A 15405-nucleotide genomic window follows, 5' to 3' on the forward strand; every position below is an offset into this window, starting at 1 on the left:
TTCTGGGTTTTGGGTGTGAGTGCATGCGCCCCCTGCTGGCCTGTGCTGTGACTGGACACAGCACAAGTTTGTTAGCAGGATACAGCCAATGATTATGGCTGTATACCTGATTGGGTGTGTGAACAGAACACCAGGGATCTGGCCAGTTTCTTCCTCCTTGAACCCTTTTCATTCAGGGAGAGAAGCAAACCAGATTCTGTGAGTAGAAGCAGCACAGATACACTTGCATACACTTGTTAGGCACATTTAACCACTTGATTGCCCTCCACAGCAAACCCTTTGACTGCCCTGTTTGTCCTGTCACCTAGCCAGTGTCATTAGTAGAGTTACAGTGTACAGTATTATCACCGATCATTGTATTAGTATCAATAGTGACATCAGTGTTAGTTAGTCAGTTAGTGTCCCTCCCAGCCATTGTCAGTTAGCACCAGATTGCCTGCCACACTATCAAAGTGACATTATAAGTTGCTGATCACTGTTATTACTAGTATAGTGTCTGCACAGATCAGTATCTTGATCACGATCAGAACTATACTAGTGTCTCCAGTAGTATAGTGTCCCCAAAATGACAGCTTGGTTTTTTCCAAAGACATGTAGCAGAGTACATTTTGGCTTAAATTTATGAAGATATTTTATTTTGTCAGATATGTTTTATAACAGTAAGAAGAAAATATCATTTATTTTTCAAAATTTTAATATCGTTTATATCATAAAAGAAAAAAAAACAGTGGTGATCAAATATCACCAAAAGAAAGCTCTATTTATGTGAAAAAATAATATAAATTTAATTGGGGTACAGCGTTGCCTGACCACACAACTGCCAGTTAAAGCAGCACAACATAGCCAAAAATATCCTGGTCATGAAGGGGGTAAAACCTGCCAGAGGTCAAGTAGTTAAAAAAAACATTAACCCTGACACTAACCCTAATCTCAAGCCAATTTATACTGTCATGGCAATAAATATCATATTATCACAGCAATCCTATGAGTGATATAATTAGGACTCAGAAAATGTCTGATGAAGCTTTGATGCCTGTTTGCTATACGTTCAAGTTATAAATAAATACCCAAATACAGCACAAAAATCTGCACCAATATTGGATGTTCTGAAGACAGTTTGAAATTAAAAAGTAATAAAATGCTTACATTGCTTACATGGTTTTGGTACGTTTTTCCACACTGTGATCTGTCTTCACATATAAGTGATCCCTTTTCAGGCCAGTTGAGAGGGAGGCTTCAGAAAAATGCTCTTTGTGTGACATAGTGGGTGTTGATTTACTAAAGGCACATAGCCTGTGCACTTTGCAAGTGCATTTGCTCCAAGAACTTAGTCAATGAGGTTAAGCCTTACTTTGCAAAGAACAGCCAATTACATGCAAGGGAAATTAAAGAACAGCATTTTTGGTTGCACTTGATTGGATAATGGAAGTCAACAGAACTTCTCCTCATTTACTAAGCTATGAGTTAACTGCAATTGCAAAGTGCACAGTCTATTTGCCTTTAGTAAATCAACCCCAATTTGTGCATGAATTGGTTGGACCTTTCTCTCACCAGATTTTGCTCAAGAGCAACTTAACAAACCTAATAAACTGGTATGATATGATTTAGAGGTGAGGCTTGAAGATACCTCCACTCACCTGTCTTTGGCTGGAATGCAGAGCTTATGTAAGAAATTAGAATTTTTAATGGCAGTTCCAGGTCTATAGAGTAGATTTATATACAGTGTATCTGACTTCCAGCTGATGTCCTAGAACAAATAACCAGAACACAGAGTGACATGCAAACTACTGTAGGTTTGGCCATGTCTGCCAAGCCAAGGAAGGTTATGTAGACGGTGCAGAACCCCCGGGGAGTCCTAACATCTCCCACATGGCACAGTTATACACCTTCCCTGACAGGTATACAGGGAAATTAAATCTTACTATGATGAGGAGTGACATGAGATCTTTTAAAATATTCATGTAAATAATTACATACATCTGCTATTCACTAGTACACCACCCTAGCTCAGCCTAGAGGTCATAAAATTGGGTGGCCTGAGGTTGTGTATCTACCAGTTCTGTAGGCAGTTATAGACCTGGGTCGGTGACCAGTATTTTGTATGTATTTTTTGAGGTTTGTGGGTGCATTGGATACCCTGGCTGCCATTGTGCTACATGCTGGGTGTCAGTGCGCTCCTGTAACTTTAATGAGGGGTGGGCTCCCTCAGGTCCACCTGCCCTTGTTTCTATCCATTAAATGCATGTGCCTCTATTATGAGGACTCTCAAGATTTGTAGAGTTATGACCACAGATATTCAGGGTGCCGTGACGTGGCTCTGTGGCTTACGTATGTATTTGCAAATGTGTGCTAACTAAACCCCTGTTTTTAAACGCATGTTGTTAGACCGATTAATTTGGTTTTTGATAGTTGGCTATAGAGTCACACATATGGGTGTATACACAGTGGTAAATGACAGCCCACCCCCTCCCTCCTCCTCTATGCCCACTAACCAGCTAACCGCAAGGGGGGTGGGGGGTGGGATATCACATCTTGATTGATGGAGGCTTCACCTCCCTGTCATTCTAAGACACAGGCTGAGATTACACTCTGACACAGTCTGTGATTATTATTATTATTATTATACAGTATTTATAAAGTGCCAATAGTTCGCTCAGCGCTGTACATTACAAAGGGGGACAGAACATGTGACAGAACAATACCAATACAATGCAAAACATGAGGGGATTGAGGGCCCTGCTCTTTCGAGCTTACAATCTAGGAGGGAGGGGATAGTGGTACAGGAGGAGATAGCTGTGGAGGATGGAGTGGTAGGAAGAGTGGAGGAGGTCAGCAAGTTAGCAGGGGGTGGGGTAGGCTTCCCTGAAGAGATGGGTTTTCAGGGTGTGCCTAAAGGAGAGGAGAGTAGGTGATAATCTGATGGGTTGGGGCAGGGAGTTCCAGAGGATGGGTGACACCCTGCAGAAGTCCTGGAGGCGGGCATGGGAGGAGGAGACCAGGGAACTAGAGAGAAGGAGGTCTTCTGAGGAGCGGAGTGTGCGTGCTGGGCGGTACTTGGATATTAGGTCGGTGATGTAGTTCGGGGCAGTATGGTGGACAGCTTTGTACGTCAGTGTTAGGATTTTGAATTTGATCTGTTGCGCAATCGGAAGCCAGTGGAGGGATTGGCAGAGGGGGGTGGCAGAAACGGAGCGGTTGGAAAGGTAAATGAGTCTGGCAGCCGTATTCAGGATCAACTGAAGCGGGGATAGCCAGCGGCGAGGCAGGCCAGTGAGGAGGGAGTTGCAATAGTCGAGTCGTGATATGATGAGGGAATGAATGAGCTGTTTAGTGTTTTCTGGGGTTAGGAACGTGCGTATTTTGGCGATGTTGCGGAGGTGGAGTCTGCACAAGTTTGTTAAAGATTGGACTTGGGGCTGGAAGGATAGGTTGGAGTCCAGAATGACACCAAATACTCTGGCCTGCGGGGCGGGTTTGATGGTGGCGTTGTTGGATGTGATGGAGAAGTCAATGGGGGGTGGTGTCCGGACTGGGGGGAAGACAAGAAACTCGGTTTTGGAGAGGTTTAGTTTAAGGAAGTGGAGCGACATCCAGTCTGATATGTCGCTCAGTAGGTGTGTGATTCGGGCAGAGACTGAGGGGATGAGGTGGGGGGTTGAGAGATAGATTTGTGTGTCATCGGCATAGAGGTGGTAGTTGAAGCCGTGAGAGTGTATGAGTTGGCCAAGGGAGGAGGTGTAGATGGAGAAGAGAAGGGGCCCAAGGACAGAGCCTTGAGGGACCCCAACAGAGAGGGGGAGTGAGGGGGAGGTGGTAGCATTATAGGTAACACTGAAGGAGCATTGTGACAGGTAGGATGAGAGCCAGGAGAGAGCAGAATCTCTGAGGCCGAGGGAGTGTAGTTTTTTGAGGAGGAGGGGGTGGTCGACTGTGTCGAAGGCCGCAGAGAGGTCAAGGAGTAGGAGCACTGAATAGTGGCCATTAGCTTTGGTGGTTAGAAGGTCGTTGGAGAGTTTGAGTAAGGCGGTTTCGGTGGAGTGTAGGGGACGGAAGCCAGACTGTAGGGGATCGAGGAGGTGGTTGTCGTTGAGGTGAGAGCATAGTTGGGTGTAGACGAGGCGCTCAAGGAGTTTAGATGTAAATGGGAGCAGGGAGATGGGTCTTTGGGGTCCAGGGAGGGCTTTCTAAGTATGGGGGTGATGTGTGCATGTTTCAGAGGGGAGGGGAAAGTGCCTGAGGAGAGGGAGAGATTGAAGATGTGATGGATGGAGGGGGAGGGAGGTCATAGGAGTTGTGAGGGGATAGGGTTGAGGGGGAAGGTGGTGAGGCGGGCATCAGAGAGGATCTTGGAGACTTCCTCGATGGTAGTAAGGTCAAAGGTGCGGAGTGTTGGGGGAGCTTCAGTATGAGGAATGTAGGGTGGGGTGGAAGTGGAGGTCAGAGCAGTGGTGGGGCCGTGGGAGAGGGGTGATGACGGGGTAGCTGAGTGAGGGGGAATGGGGTTGGAGGGAGTTTGAGCAGCGACGAAGTCCCTGCGGGTTATGTAGAGGGGGAGGGGGATGAGGGGGTAGCTGTGTGAGAGGGGACGGGTTGAGAGGTCGTGTGAGTTGCGGCGATGTCCTTGCGAATTGTGTCAATCTTGTTTTTGAAGTGATTGGCAATCTCAAGGGCAGTGAGTGAGGTGCTGGGTGGAGGTGGGGGTGGAGAGAGTAGAGAGTTGAAGGTGGAGAAGAGTCGGCGAGGGTCATGATGAGGGTCAGGAAGTAGGCTTGTTTGGCTGCGTGGAGGGAGGAGGTGTAGGTGTGGAAGGCAGATTTGTAGCGGGTGAAGGCTTGTTGGGATTTGGTTTTGCGCCATAGTCGCTCCAGGGCACGACTGTGTCGTTTGAGGGTTTTGGTGTGATCAGTCTGCCAGGGCTGGAGCGGTCGGGGTCTGATGTTGCGCGTGGTTAAAGGCACTAGTGAGTCAAGGGCTGTTGTCAGCACGTTGTTGTAGGCAGTCATAGCCAAGTTGGGGCAGGACAAGGGGAGGATGCTGTCATGAAGTTGATCAGCTGCAGAGTGGAGGGGGGCAGGGTTAAGGTTGCGGAGGTTACGGCTGGTAGTAGTGTGACATTTGGAGGGGTAGGCGTTGGAGGACGAGGAGATAGAGAAGGTGATCAGGTTGTGGTCAGAGAGAGGGAAGGGGGTGTTAGTGAGGTTATGGGGAGCGCAGCGGTTGGAGAAGACGAGATCAAGGATATTACCGTTGGAGTGGGTGGTGGATTGTTATTGGCAAAAGTGGAGGAGATGGGATGTGTCCGGGTTGTCGAGGTTGACAGGGATGTTGAAATCCCCAAGGATGATGGTGGGTAGCTCAGAGGAGAGGAAGAAGGGTAGCCAGGAGGAAAAGTCATCCAGGAAGCGGGGTATGGATCCAGGAGGCCGGTATATCACAGCAATCTTCAGGGGGGTTGGGGAGAATAGTCGGATGCAGTGGGCCTCGAAGGAGGAGAAGGATAGGGATGGGGGTTTGGGAGGACTCGGAAGGTGCTTTGCGGTGACAGGAGCAGACCAACCCCACCACCTTTACGACCGTTAGGCCTGGGTGAATGGGTCCAGGTGAGACCTCCGTAGGAGAGTGCAGCAGGGGAGGTAGAGTCAGTGGGCTGGATCCAGGTTTCTGTGATCGCTAGGAGGTTGAGGGAGCGGGAGACAAAGAGGTCGTGGATGGCGGTAAGCTTGTTGCACACCGTTCGGGCGTTCAGGAGTGCACATGAAAACGGGGGGAAGATTTTAGGGAGCAGGGGGACAGATACTAAGTTGCGGGGGCGGCGGCAGGACGTGGAGGCGGGAGGGTGTTGTGCGGGTGAGGGAGTTGGTGGAGAGTCAGGATTCGGGGAGATGTCCCCTGCGGTTAGGAGGAGGAGAAGGGTGAGAAAGGTGGCATGGGAGCGGGATGTGCAGGAGCGTGAGGAACTACTAGTGGAGGTGTTCGGGTCAGTGGGAGAGCGGAGTAATAGGAGGAGGTGGTGGGTGCCGTAGAGGGGCGAAGGAAGCAGTGAGGACACAATATACAAATGTTTGGGAGGAGCAGAGGGATATAGTGAATGGATTTTGGTAACGGAGGAAAGGATAATGAGAAGGAGGAGTGGAAGAGGCATTTTGGGGAGGTGATAAGAGCAATAGTAGGGAGATGATAGCAATGAGGGGGGAGATGTACAAGTTTTGGGGTGGAGCAGAGGGGTAAAGAAATGAGATCTGGGAACAGAGGATAGTAATAAGATAAGGAGAAGGAGGGGCGTATTATATAAAGGTACACGGAGTGGGACTCAGGTATGTAAGAGATGTTTCCCAGGGTGTTTGCTTGCAGTCTGTCCAGCGTGCAGTAGAGTTTCTTGTTGTTGTGTCTTCCTGCTGCTTAAGTTCTCCTGCTTTAGTTAAACTGCTGTGTTTAACTGCTTCACACTCGTTCAGCGCAGCACCTCCATCAGAGACTGTGCCCCCCATCAGTGATCTCCCCCATGAGCTGATCTAAATTTATAGGGAGATGCTCAAATGAGCATTCAACTCCACCCCAATTAGAAGCTGATAAGGATCACATGAGTAGTGGGGGATGTTTCGTTGGGAACAGGCTACAGTCGTAAACTGGGTGCAGCTGAAGGTGAGGACTGGTCAACATATACACAAATATAAATACACCATTTGTTCTGAATTTAACAGGAGTCAATGCGTTTTTCTAGTTAAGAGCTGAGGTAGGAGAAAGATGCATTTACCCAGAGAAAGCAGCAGGAGTCAATGCGTTTTTCTAGTTAAGAGCGGAGGTAGGAGAAAGATGCATTTACCTGTGAAAGTAGAGAAGGCATAATTAAACTGCTGTATTTAACTGCTTCGCACTCGTTCAGCGCAGCACTCAATCAGAAACAGCACCCCCATCAGAGACTGTGCCCCCCATCAGTGATTAGCAGAAATCCACCCATACCATGTTATTGGCAAAAAATAACGATTTGATTTCAAATGTATATTTCTATATCGATTTAAAACAGTTTATTGATATTAATTATTTATTTTTACTCTTCCCAGTGTTTTATTCAGCTTTGGTGCACTTACACTCATATTGGAGCACCCCCCCCCCCCTTTCCAGTGTTATATTCAGCTTTGGTGCACTTACACTCATATGGGAGCACCCCTCCCCCCCTTCCCAGTCTTATTTTCAGCTTTGGTGCACTTACACTCATATTGGAGCACCCCCCTCCCCCTTCCCAGTGTTACAGTGAAGGAAATAAGTATTTGATCCCCTGCTGCTTTTGAATGTTCGCCCCTCACAAAGAAATGATCAGTCTAAAAATCTAATGGTAGGTGTATTGTAACACTGAGAGACAGAATAGCAACAAAAAATTCTAAAGAAATGCATGTCTAACAAATGATGCACTGATTTGCATGTTCATGAGGGAAATAAGTATTTAATCCCCTATCATTCAGCAGGATTTCTGGCTACCAGGTGTCTTTCATACAGGTAACAAGCTGAGATTAGAAACAGTCTCTTAAAGGGAGTGCTGCTAATCTCATTTTGTTACCTGTATAAAAGACACCTGTCCACAGGAGCAATCAAGCAATCAGATTCAAAACTCTCCACCATGGCAAAGACCAAAGAGCTGTCCAAGGATGTCCAGGACAAGATTGTAGACTTACACAAGGCTGGACTGGGCTACTAAACTATCGCCAAGCAGCTTGGTGAGAAGGTGACAACAGTTGGGACAATCATTCGTAAATGGAAGAAACACAAAACAACTGTCAGTCTCCCTAGGTCTGGTGCACCATGCAAGATCTCACCTCGTGGAGTGTCAATGATCATGAGAACAGTGAGGAATCATCCCAGAACTACACGCGAGGATCTTGTCAATGATCTTCAGGCAGCTGGGACCACAGGCACCAAGAAAACAATTGGTAATACACTATGCCGACAAGGACTGAAATCCTGCAGTGCCCGCAAGGTCCCTCTGCTCAAGAAAGCACATGTCCAGGCCGGTCTGAAGTTTGCCACTGAACATCAGAAATGCCCGTAGCGAAAGAAAGAAGAAATAGCGCAGGGCATACATGACTAGGCCCAGAGTGGGGGAAGGAAGAGCAGAAAGGGTTAAGGTAGCTCCAGGAGGATTTTGTTATTGTTAGTGGGGGGTAGCTGATTGGTAGAGGTTGGTGTAGGTGGGGTTTTGCTGCACCTTAGGATGGGAGGTTCTGTGAGGGGGAGTCAGTTAGCTGGACGGCAAGAGTGTGAGCTTCCCTCCCGCCCTCCCTGTTTGGGTGAGTTTTGGGTCCCTCCAGGTAGAGGGGGGATTATGTTGGTTCATGGGCAGTTGTTGGTCTTTGGAGGCGGTTCTTATTTGGAAGGTAAACAACAATGGTGTGGGACCTATCCGTGGTATGGGATGCCCGGGGACATTCCCAGTTAACCAAGGTTTAACTGGAAGGTGGTGGTGCTGCACTGCGGACGGTATGGTTGTCTCTGAGCTGGTTGGTTGCGGCTGGAGGCCTAGTGTATATGGTTGTCCGCAGGTGCATTTCGGATCGTTTTGGGGTGCCTTCGAAGACCAACAACAATTCTGTGGGTTTCTGTTATAAGGAATGGTTGGTGGCGGTTGTTGGTCTTTGGAGGCGGTTCTTATTTGGAAGGTAAACAACAATGGTGTGGGACCCATCCATGGTATGGGATGCCCGGGGACATTCCCAGTTAACCAAGGTTTAACTGGAAGGTGGTGGTGCTGCACTGCGGACGGTATGGTTGTCTCCGAGCTGGTTGGTTGCGGCTGGAGGCCTAGTGTATATGGTTGTCCGCAGGTGCATTTCGGATCGTTTTGGGGTGCCTTCGAAGACCAACAACAATTATGTGGGTTTCTGTTATAAGGAATGGTTGGTGTATTGTAACTTGAGTTGTTAATAAAAGGCCATGTTGGCCATTTACTCCAAAATTGGTGTTATGTCTTTTGTTAGTATAATTGGTTAAGGGGAAGGGGGTTGGTGCGGAACGGTAATGGTGGTAATGGGGAAGTGGACGAGCCTATCTCTGGTGCAATAGTCATGAATGATGCAGAGGAGGACTGGTTGAAAGTGTTGTGGTCAAATGAGACCAAAATTGAGCTCTTTGGTCACCTGTGCATTTTTTTATTTTTTTGCGCTATAAACAAAAAAAGAAAATACTTATTTCCCTCATAAACATACAAATCAGTCATCATTTGTTAGAAATGCATATCTTTCAAATTTGTTGTTGTTATTCTGTCTCTCAGCGTTACAATACACCACCATTCGATTTTTAGACTGATCATTTCTTTGTGAGTGGGCAAACATTCAACATCAGCAGGGGATCAAATAATTATTTCCTTCACTGTATATTCAGCTTTGGTGCACTTACAATTATATTGGAGCACCCCCCCCCCCCCTTTCCCAATGTTCTTTTCAGCTTTGGTGCAGTTACACTCATATTGGAGCACCCCTGCCCAGTGTTTTATTCAGCTTTGGCGCACTTACACTCTGTGTTTTGAAGGAGGTCTACGTCTACAGGAAGTTTTAGTAGCTGCCGACTTTTATTTTTTTACAGACTGAGTGGCACTCTGCTTTAAAGTGATTCTAAAGGTTTTTTGTTTACAAACATGTCTATACTTACCTGCTGTGTGCAGTGGCTTTGCACAGAGCAGGCTGGATCCTCCTCTTCTCAGGTCCTCTGCTGGCTCTCCTGGCCCCTCCCTCCTGTCATGTGCCCCCATAGCAAGCAGCTTACTATAGGGGTACCGGCTGCTCCGTGTGTCCATTCACACTCTGCCCTGCCCCCTCTCTCTTCTCATAGGCTCACTGGCTGTGATTGACAGTAGTCAATGCTTCTGTCTCAGCCAATGAGAAGAGGGAGTCCCCGGACAGCCAAGACTCCAGTGCACAACGCTGGATCGAGAGGGGGCTTAGGTGAGTATTAGGGGGGGTTAAGGGAGCTGATACACACAGAAGGTATTTTACCTTCATGCATAGAATGCTGCTTATAGTGCAAAAAATAAAAAATGCACAGGCGATCAAATACCACCAAAAGAAAGCTCAATTTGTGGGAAAAAAGTACGTAAATTTGATTTGGGTGCAGCGTTGCATGACCGTGCAATTGTCAGTTAAAGTAATGTGGTGCTTTATTGCAAAAAATGGCCTGGGCAGGAAGGGGGGAAATTCTCTGGAGGGCAAGTGGTTTGCGCTGTGTTTTATTAATTATTAGAATTTAGTGCATATCACTTTGAGCTGCAGCATTTCTATTATTTTTGGTTATACTGTATATTATTTTGGGTATAGTAGCGCAGGTTACTTGCTGTTTAAATACCATACATTAATAATGAATTGAAATAGGAAAATGTGTGAATCCTGGGTGAATGTGTGAATAATTGGGTAAAAACATTTAAAAATTGACCCGTAAGCCTGGATTCACATCAGTGCGACTTGACAGTTCAAAGTCGCATGACAAGTCACATCCCATTTGCGGCAATGTAACTGTTCAAATTGGTGCAACTCCAGTTGCAGCGACTTTGAAAAGGTTCCTGAACTATTTCTGTGCGATTTTATTACAACTTGCATTGACATCTATTAAATAAAGTTGCACAGATGTCACAAAGCTGCAATGAAATTGCACTGAATAGTCTGTTTTGGAATTCAAAACCGCGACCAGTGTGAACCAGTGTTTCCAATATCCAAAGCAGTGGTGGAACTACCAGGGTCTCAAGGGCAGCATTCCACCACTGTGGGGGGCCCAAAACAGCCAAATGTTGCTTGTGTTTGGGCAGGCACGGTGGCATCTGTAGAAAAGAGGAGGGTAGGTCAGCACACAGCAGCTGCTGAGGTGAATGTGGAGCCACACTCCAGACACTGACCTGGGCGTGACACCTCTCCCTCAGCTCATCAAAGTCTGCAGGATTCCCCCTTACAGTGTAAGGGAGAACTCTGTGGACCCTGATGTACAGGGGAACGCTGATGTAAAGGGGAACACTGTAGACTTTGATACAAGGGGGAGGGCTCTGGTGATCAGAGTTCCCCTAGCACCAGACTCCACAGTATTTGCCATTACATCAGAGTTACCCTTTACGTCAGGATCTGCAGAGTTCTCCCATACATTTTAAAGGAGGGAACCCTGCAGACTCTGATGTAAAGGGGAACTCTGTGAACATTGATGTAAGAGAAAACTTTGTGGATTGTGATGTAAAGCGGAACTCTGGAGTCTGATGTAAGGTGGAACTCTGTGGACTGTGATGTAAAGGGGAACTCTGATGTAAAGGGGAACATTGCAGACTATGATGCAGAGGGGAACACAGTGGACCATGTGGTAAAGAAGAACACTGCAGACCATGATGAAAAGTGGAATGATGTGGACTGTGATGTAAAGGAGAACACTGCGAACCATGATGTAAGGTTGGGGCGGTCAGGGGGGCCCTTCATGGTTTCTTGCATCGGGGCCCTGAAGGCTCTAGTTACAGCTCTGATCCAAAGAATTATGCTGCAGACAACCATACTTCAATCTGTGATAAATTTGGTTTTAAAGGACAACTGTACTTTAAACAAATCATTAATTTAATCAGCTTAGCATGCTTATTAGATTGGCAGTATAAATGTTATACCCTTTTTTCCCATATAAAATAAGATTTTGTTTTAGCCTTCCTAACTTAAAGCGGACCTTTACCCCAAAGCACGGGTGACAAACTGGCTGCCCTCCAGCTGTTGCCAAACTACAAGTCCCATAAGGCATTGCAAGATTGACAGTTACAAGCATGACTTCGAAAGGCAGAGGCATGATGGGACTTGTAGTTTCGCAACAGATGGAGAGCCTCCAGTTTGACACACCTGCCCTAAAAGTATGTTGTACCACCCTGCTTTCTCCCCCCTCCCTCTCTTACAAATTTTATTTTTTTTTTAAAATACTACATTTGTGCTTCAAAGCATCACTTCCACATTTCTCGCCTAGGTGACTTCTAAGGTGAGACTTCTTGGGTGAGAACCTTCTTCCCTCAGCCAGGGCATTGAAAATGGTTCGTGGATGGGTGTTCCAGCATGACAATGACCCAAAACACACGGCCAAGGCAACAAAGGAGTGGCTCAAGAAGAAGCACATTAGGTCCTAGAGTGGCCTGGTCAGTCTCCAGACCTTAATCCGATTGAAAATCTGTGGAGGGAGCTGAAAGTTGGAGTTGCCAAACGTCAGCCACCAAACCTTAATGACATGGAGAGGATCTGCCAAGAGGAGAAGGCCAAAATCCCTCCTGAGATGTGTGCAAACCTGGTGGCCAACTACACGTCTGACCTCTGTGATTGCCAACAAGGGATTTGCCACCAAGTACTAAGTCATGTTTTGTGAAGGGGATCAAATACTTATTTCCCTCATGAACATGCAAATCAGTGCATCATTTGTTAGACATGCATTTCTTTTGTTGTTGCTATTCTGTCTCTCAGTGTTACAATACACCTACCATTCGATTTTTAGACTGATCATTTCTTTGTGAGTGGGTAAACATTCAAAATCAGCAGGGGATCAAATACGCATTTCCTTCACTGTATGTCCTCTTTGTCAGGATGGTTGTCAAGAGTAGGTATGTGAGAACATACCATTCCCAGGCCATAATGGCCAGTAGATAACTATCCATATTACTACATGAAAGATTTGTTCATAGGTACAATGGGGATGCCTGTACATCTATAATGAATGAAAACATGCTAGCGATAAAATGATCTTGTCTGTCTAACATCATCACATTTCCTAGATGTAATAAAGTAGTCGTGAAGCCTGAAGCAATTTTTTGTTTACTTTAAAAGTTTTCTTACAGCGTTTTTGACCTCCTTGTTTCTCAGGCTGTAAATAAAGGGGTTGAGTGTTGGGTTAATGACACTGTACACTGCACTGATGGCCCGATCGTAGGCTGGTGAGTAGATGGAGCCTGGCCGGAAGTACATAAATATAAGTGTGCTGTAGAGGAGGATGACCATGGTGAGATGAGATGAACAGGTAGAAAAGGTCATCCATCTTCCTTGGGATGACTGTAGAGCCAACACTGCTCTGATGATGAGTATGTAGGACCCCAGGATGAAGAGCACCGGCCCAAAGATGAAGATGGAACTTTCAAAGAAGTCAGCATTGTGCAAAGCTGCTGAAATATCTGTACAGGATAACATCATTATTACTGGGACATCACAAAAGAAGTGTTGGATAACCCAACTACAGAGCTGCTGAGAAGAAGTGAGCACAGTGTAAAAAGTAGAGCGGAGAAAAGATGTGAACAGAAAGCCACCAGACAGATGCAAGTTTTCCTGTTCATAATTATCAGGTACCGCAGAGGGAAACAAATGGCACAATATCGGTCAAAAGCCATGATGGTCAACAGAAAACCATCTGTGTTTCCTACTGCCAGAAACAGGAAGAACTGGACAAAGCAGTCATTGATATGAATGTGGGTGTCGCCAGAGCAGGCCATACAAGGTCCTGGGGATGATAATGGAGGTGAGGCATACATCCACAAAGGCAAGGTTTCCCATCAAAATGTACATCGGGGTGTGAAACTGGCGCTGTGACATAATAAGAAAAGAGAGAAAGGTGTTTCCAGCAATGCAGAGGATATACGAAACCAAGAAGAAGGAGGCGATTGGAAGGATAAGTTGAGGCATATCAGAGAACCCCAACAAGACAAAGCCAGCAAGAGTCTGATTTTCAGGGGGTTCCATGTGTATATCAACTGGTTATGATTGTGGTTAAATTATGGAGATCACAACAGGGTAAGAAAATATTTGGAAGCATTTATACTGATAAACCATAGGATGCAACACACGATTTACAGAATAACACGTAGAACATACGACACATCGTGTAAACCAAGAGACAAGTCACAAATATATCTCTAGATGATCCGATGAGGAGGGTTGTGCTATTCATGTGGTTCTATAGATAGCTGTTTTGATTTTCTATAACATTTTCTAAAAGAATTGTCTGGACATGACACTATGAAACATACAAGATACATACAGGTTAAAATTACATTACTTGCCTCGGTACAAGGACAACATGCTTGTGGGGTCTCTAATGCCATTTTGCAGTCAAACTTAAGACTGAACTTTAGACAGATAATAAAAGACGCATCTTGAAATAAAACCTTTATATACAGGTGAAACTCGAAAAATTAGAATATCGTGCAACAGTTCATTTATTTTAGTAATGCAACTTAAAAGGTGACACTAATATATGAGATAGACTCATTACATGCAAAGTAAGATAGTTCAAGCCGTGATTTGTCATCATTGTGATGATTATGGCTTACAGCTCATGAAAACCCCAAATCCACAATCTCAGAAAATGAGAATATTACATGCAATCAATAAAACAAGGATTGTACATAGAACAATATCGGACCTCTGAAAAGTATAAGCATGCACAGGGGCGGACTGACAACTCATGGGGCCCCCGGGCAATAGGGGATCATGGGGCCCACGTGCCCTTGCCCAAACTCAAAAAACCCTATGAAAAAGGTACCAGGGGCATCTCATGGGGCCCCCTCGGGCAGTGCCCGAGTTTCCAAATGGTCAGTCCGCCCCTGAGCATGCATATGTACTCAGTACTTGGTTTGGGCACCTTTTGCAGCAATTACTGCCTCAATGCGGCGTGGCATGGAAGCTATCAGCCTGTGGCACTGCTGAAGTGTTATGGAAGACCAGGATGCTTCAATAGCAGCCTTTAGCTCTTTTGTATTGTTCAGTCTCATGTCTCTCATCTTTCTCTTGGCAATGCCCCATAGATTCTCTATGGGGTTCAGGTCAGGAGAGTTTTCTGGCCAATCAAGCACAGTAATCCCACGGTCATTGAACCAGGTTTTGGTGCTTTTGGCAGTGTGGGCAGGCGCCAAGTCCTGCTGGAAAATGAAGTCAGCATCCCCATAAAGCTCGTCTGCGGAAGGAAGCATGAAGTGCTCCAAAATCTCCTGGTAGACGGTTGCGTTGACCCTGGACTTAATGAAGCACAGTGGACCAACACCAGCAGATGACATGGCTCCCCAAATCACCACAGACTGTGGAAACTTCACACTAGACTTCAAGCATCTTGCAGTGTGTGCCTCTCCATTCTTCCTCCATACTCGAGATCCTTGGGCCTCTCCATTCTTCCTCCATACTCTGGGTCCTTGGTTTCCAAATGAGATGCAAAAGATGCTCTCATCAGAAAAGAGGACTTTGGACCACTGAGCAACAGACCAGGTCTGTTTTTCTTTAGCCCAGGTAAGATGCTTCTGACGTTTGTTGTTCAAGAGTGGCTTGACAAGAGGAATATGACATTTGAAGCCCATGTCCAGGATCCGTCTGTGTGTGGTGGCTCTTGATGCACTGACTCCAGCCTCAGTCCACTCCTTGTGAAAGTCCCCAACACTTTTGAATGGCC

The 15405-nt window shown here is 46.2% G+C and overlaps 1 pseudogene; it reads right to left on the reverse strand.

The window, feature by feature from the left end:
• Positions 1–12791: 12791 nt before the first annotated feature.
• LOC149432937 (olfactory receptor 1L6-like) lies at positions 12792–13706 on the reverse strand (annotated as a pseudogene).
• Between the last annotated feature and the right edge of the window lie 1699 nt (positions 13707–15405).

This window comes from Staurois parvus, unplaced genomic scaffold (assembly GCF_062004578.1).
Source record: "Staurois parvus isolate SC_StPar_1 unplaced genomic scaffold, SC_StPar_1.0 ptg002043l, whole genome shotgun sequence".
NCBI classification, from domain to species: domain Eukaryota; kingdom Metazoa; phylum Chordata; class Amphibia; order Anura; family Ranidae; genus Staurois; species Staurois parvus.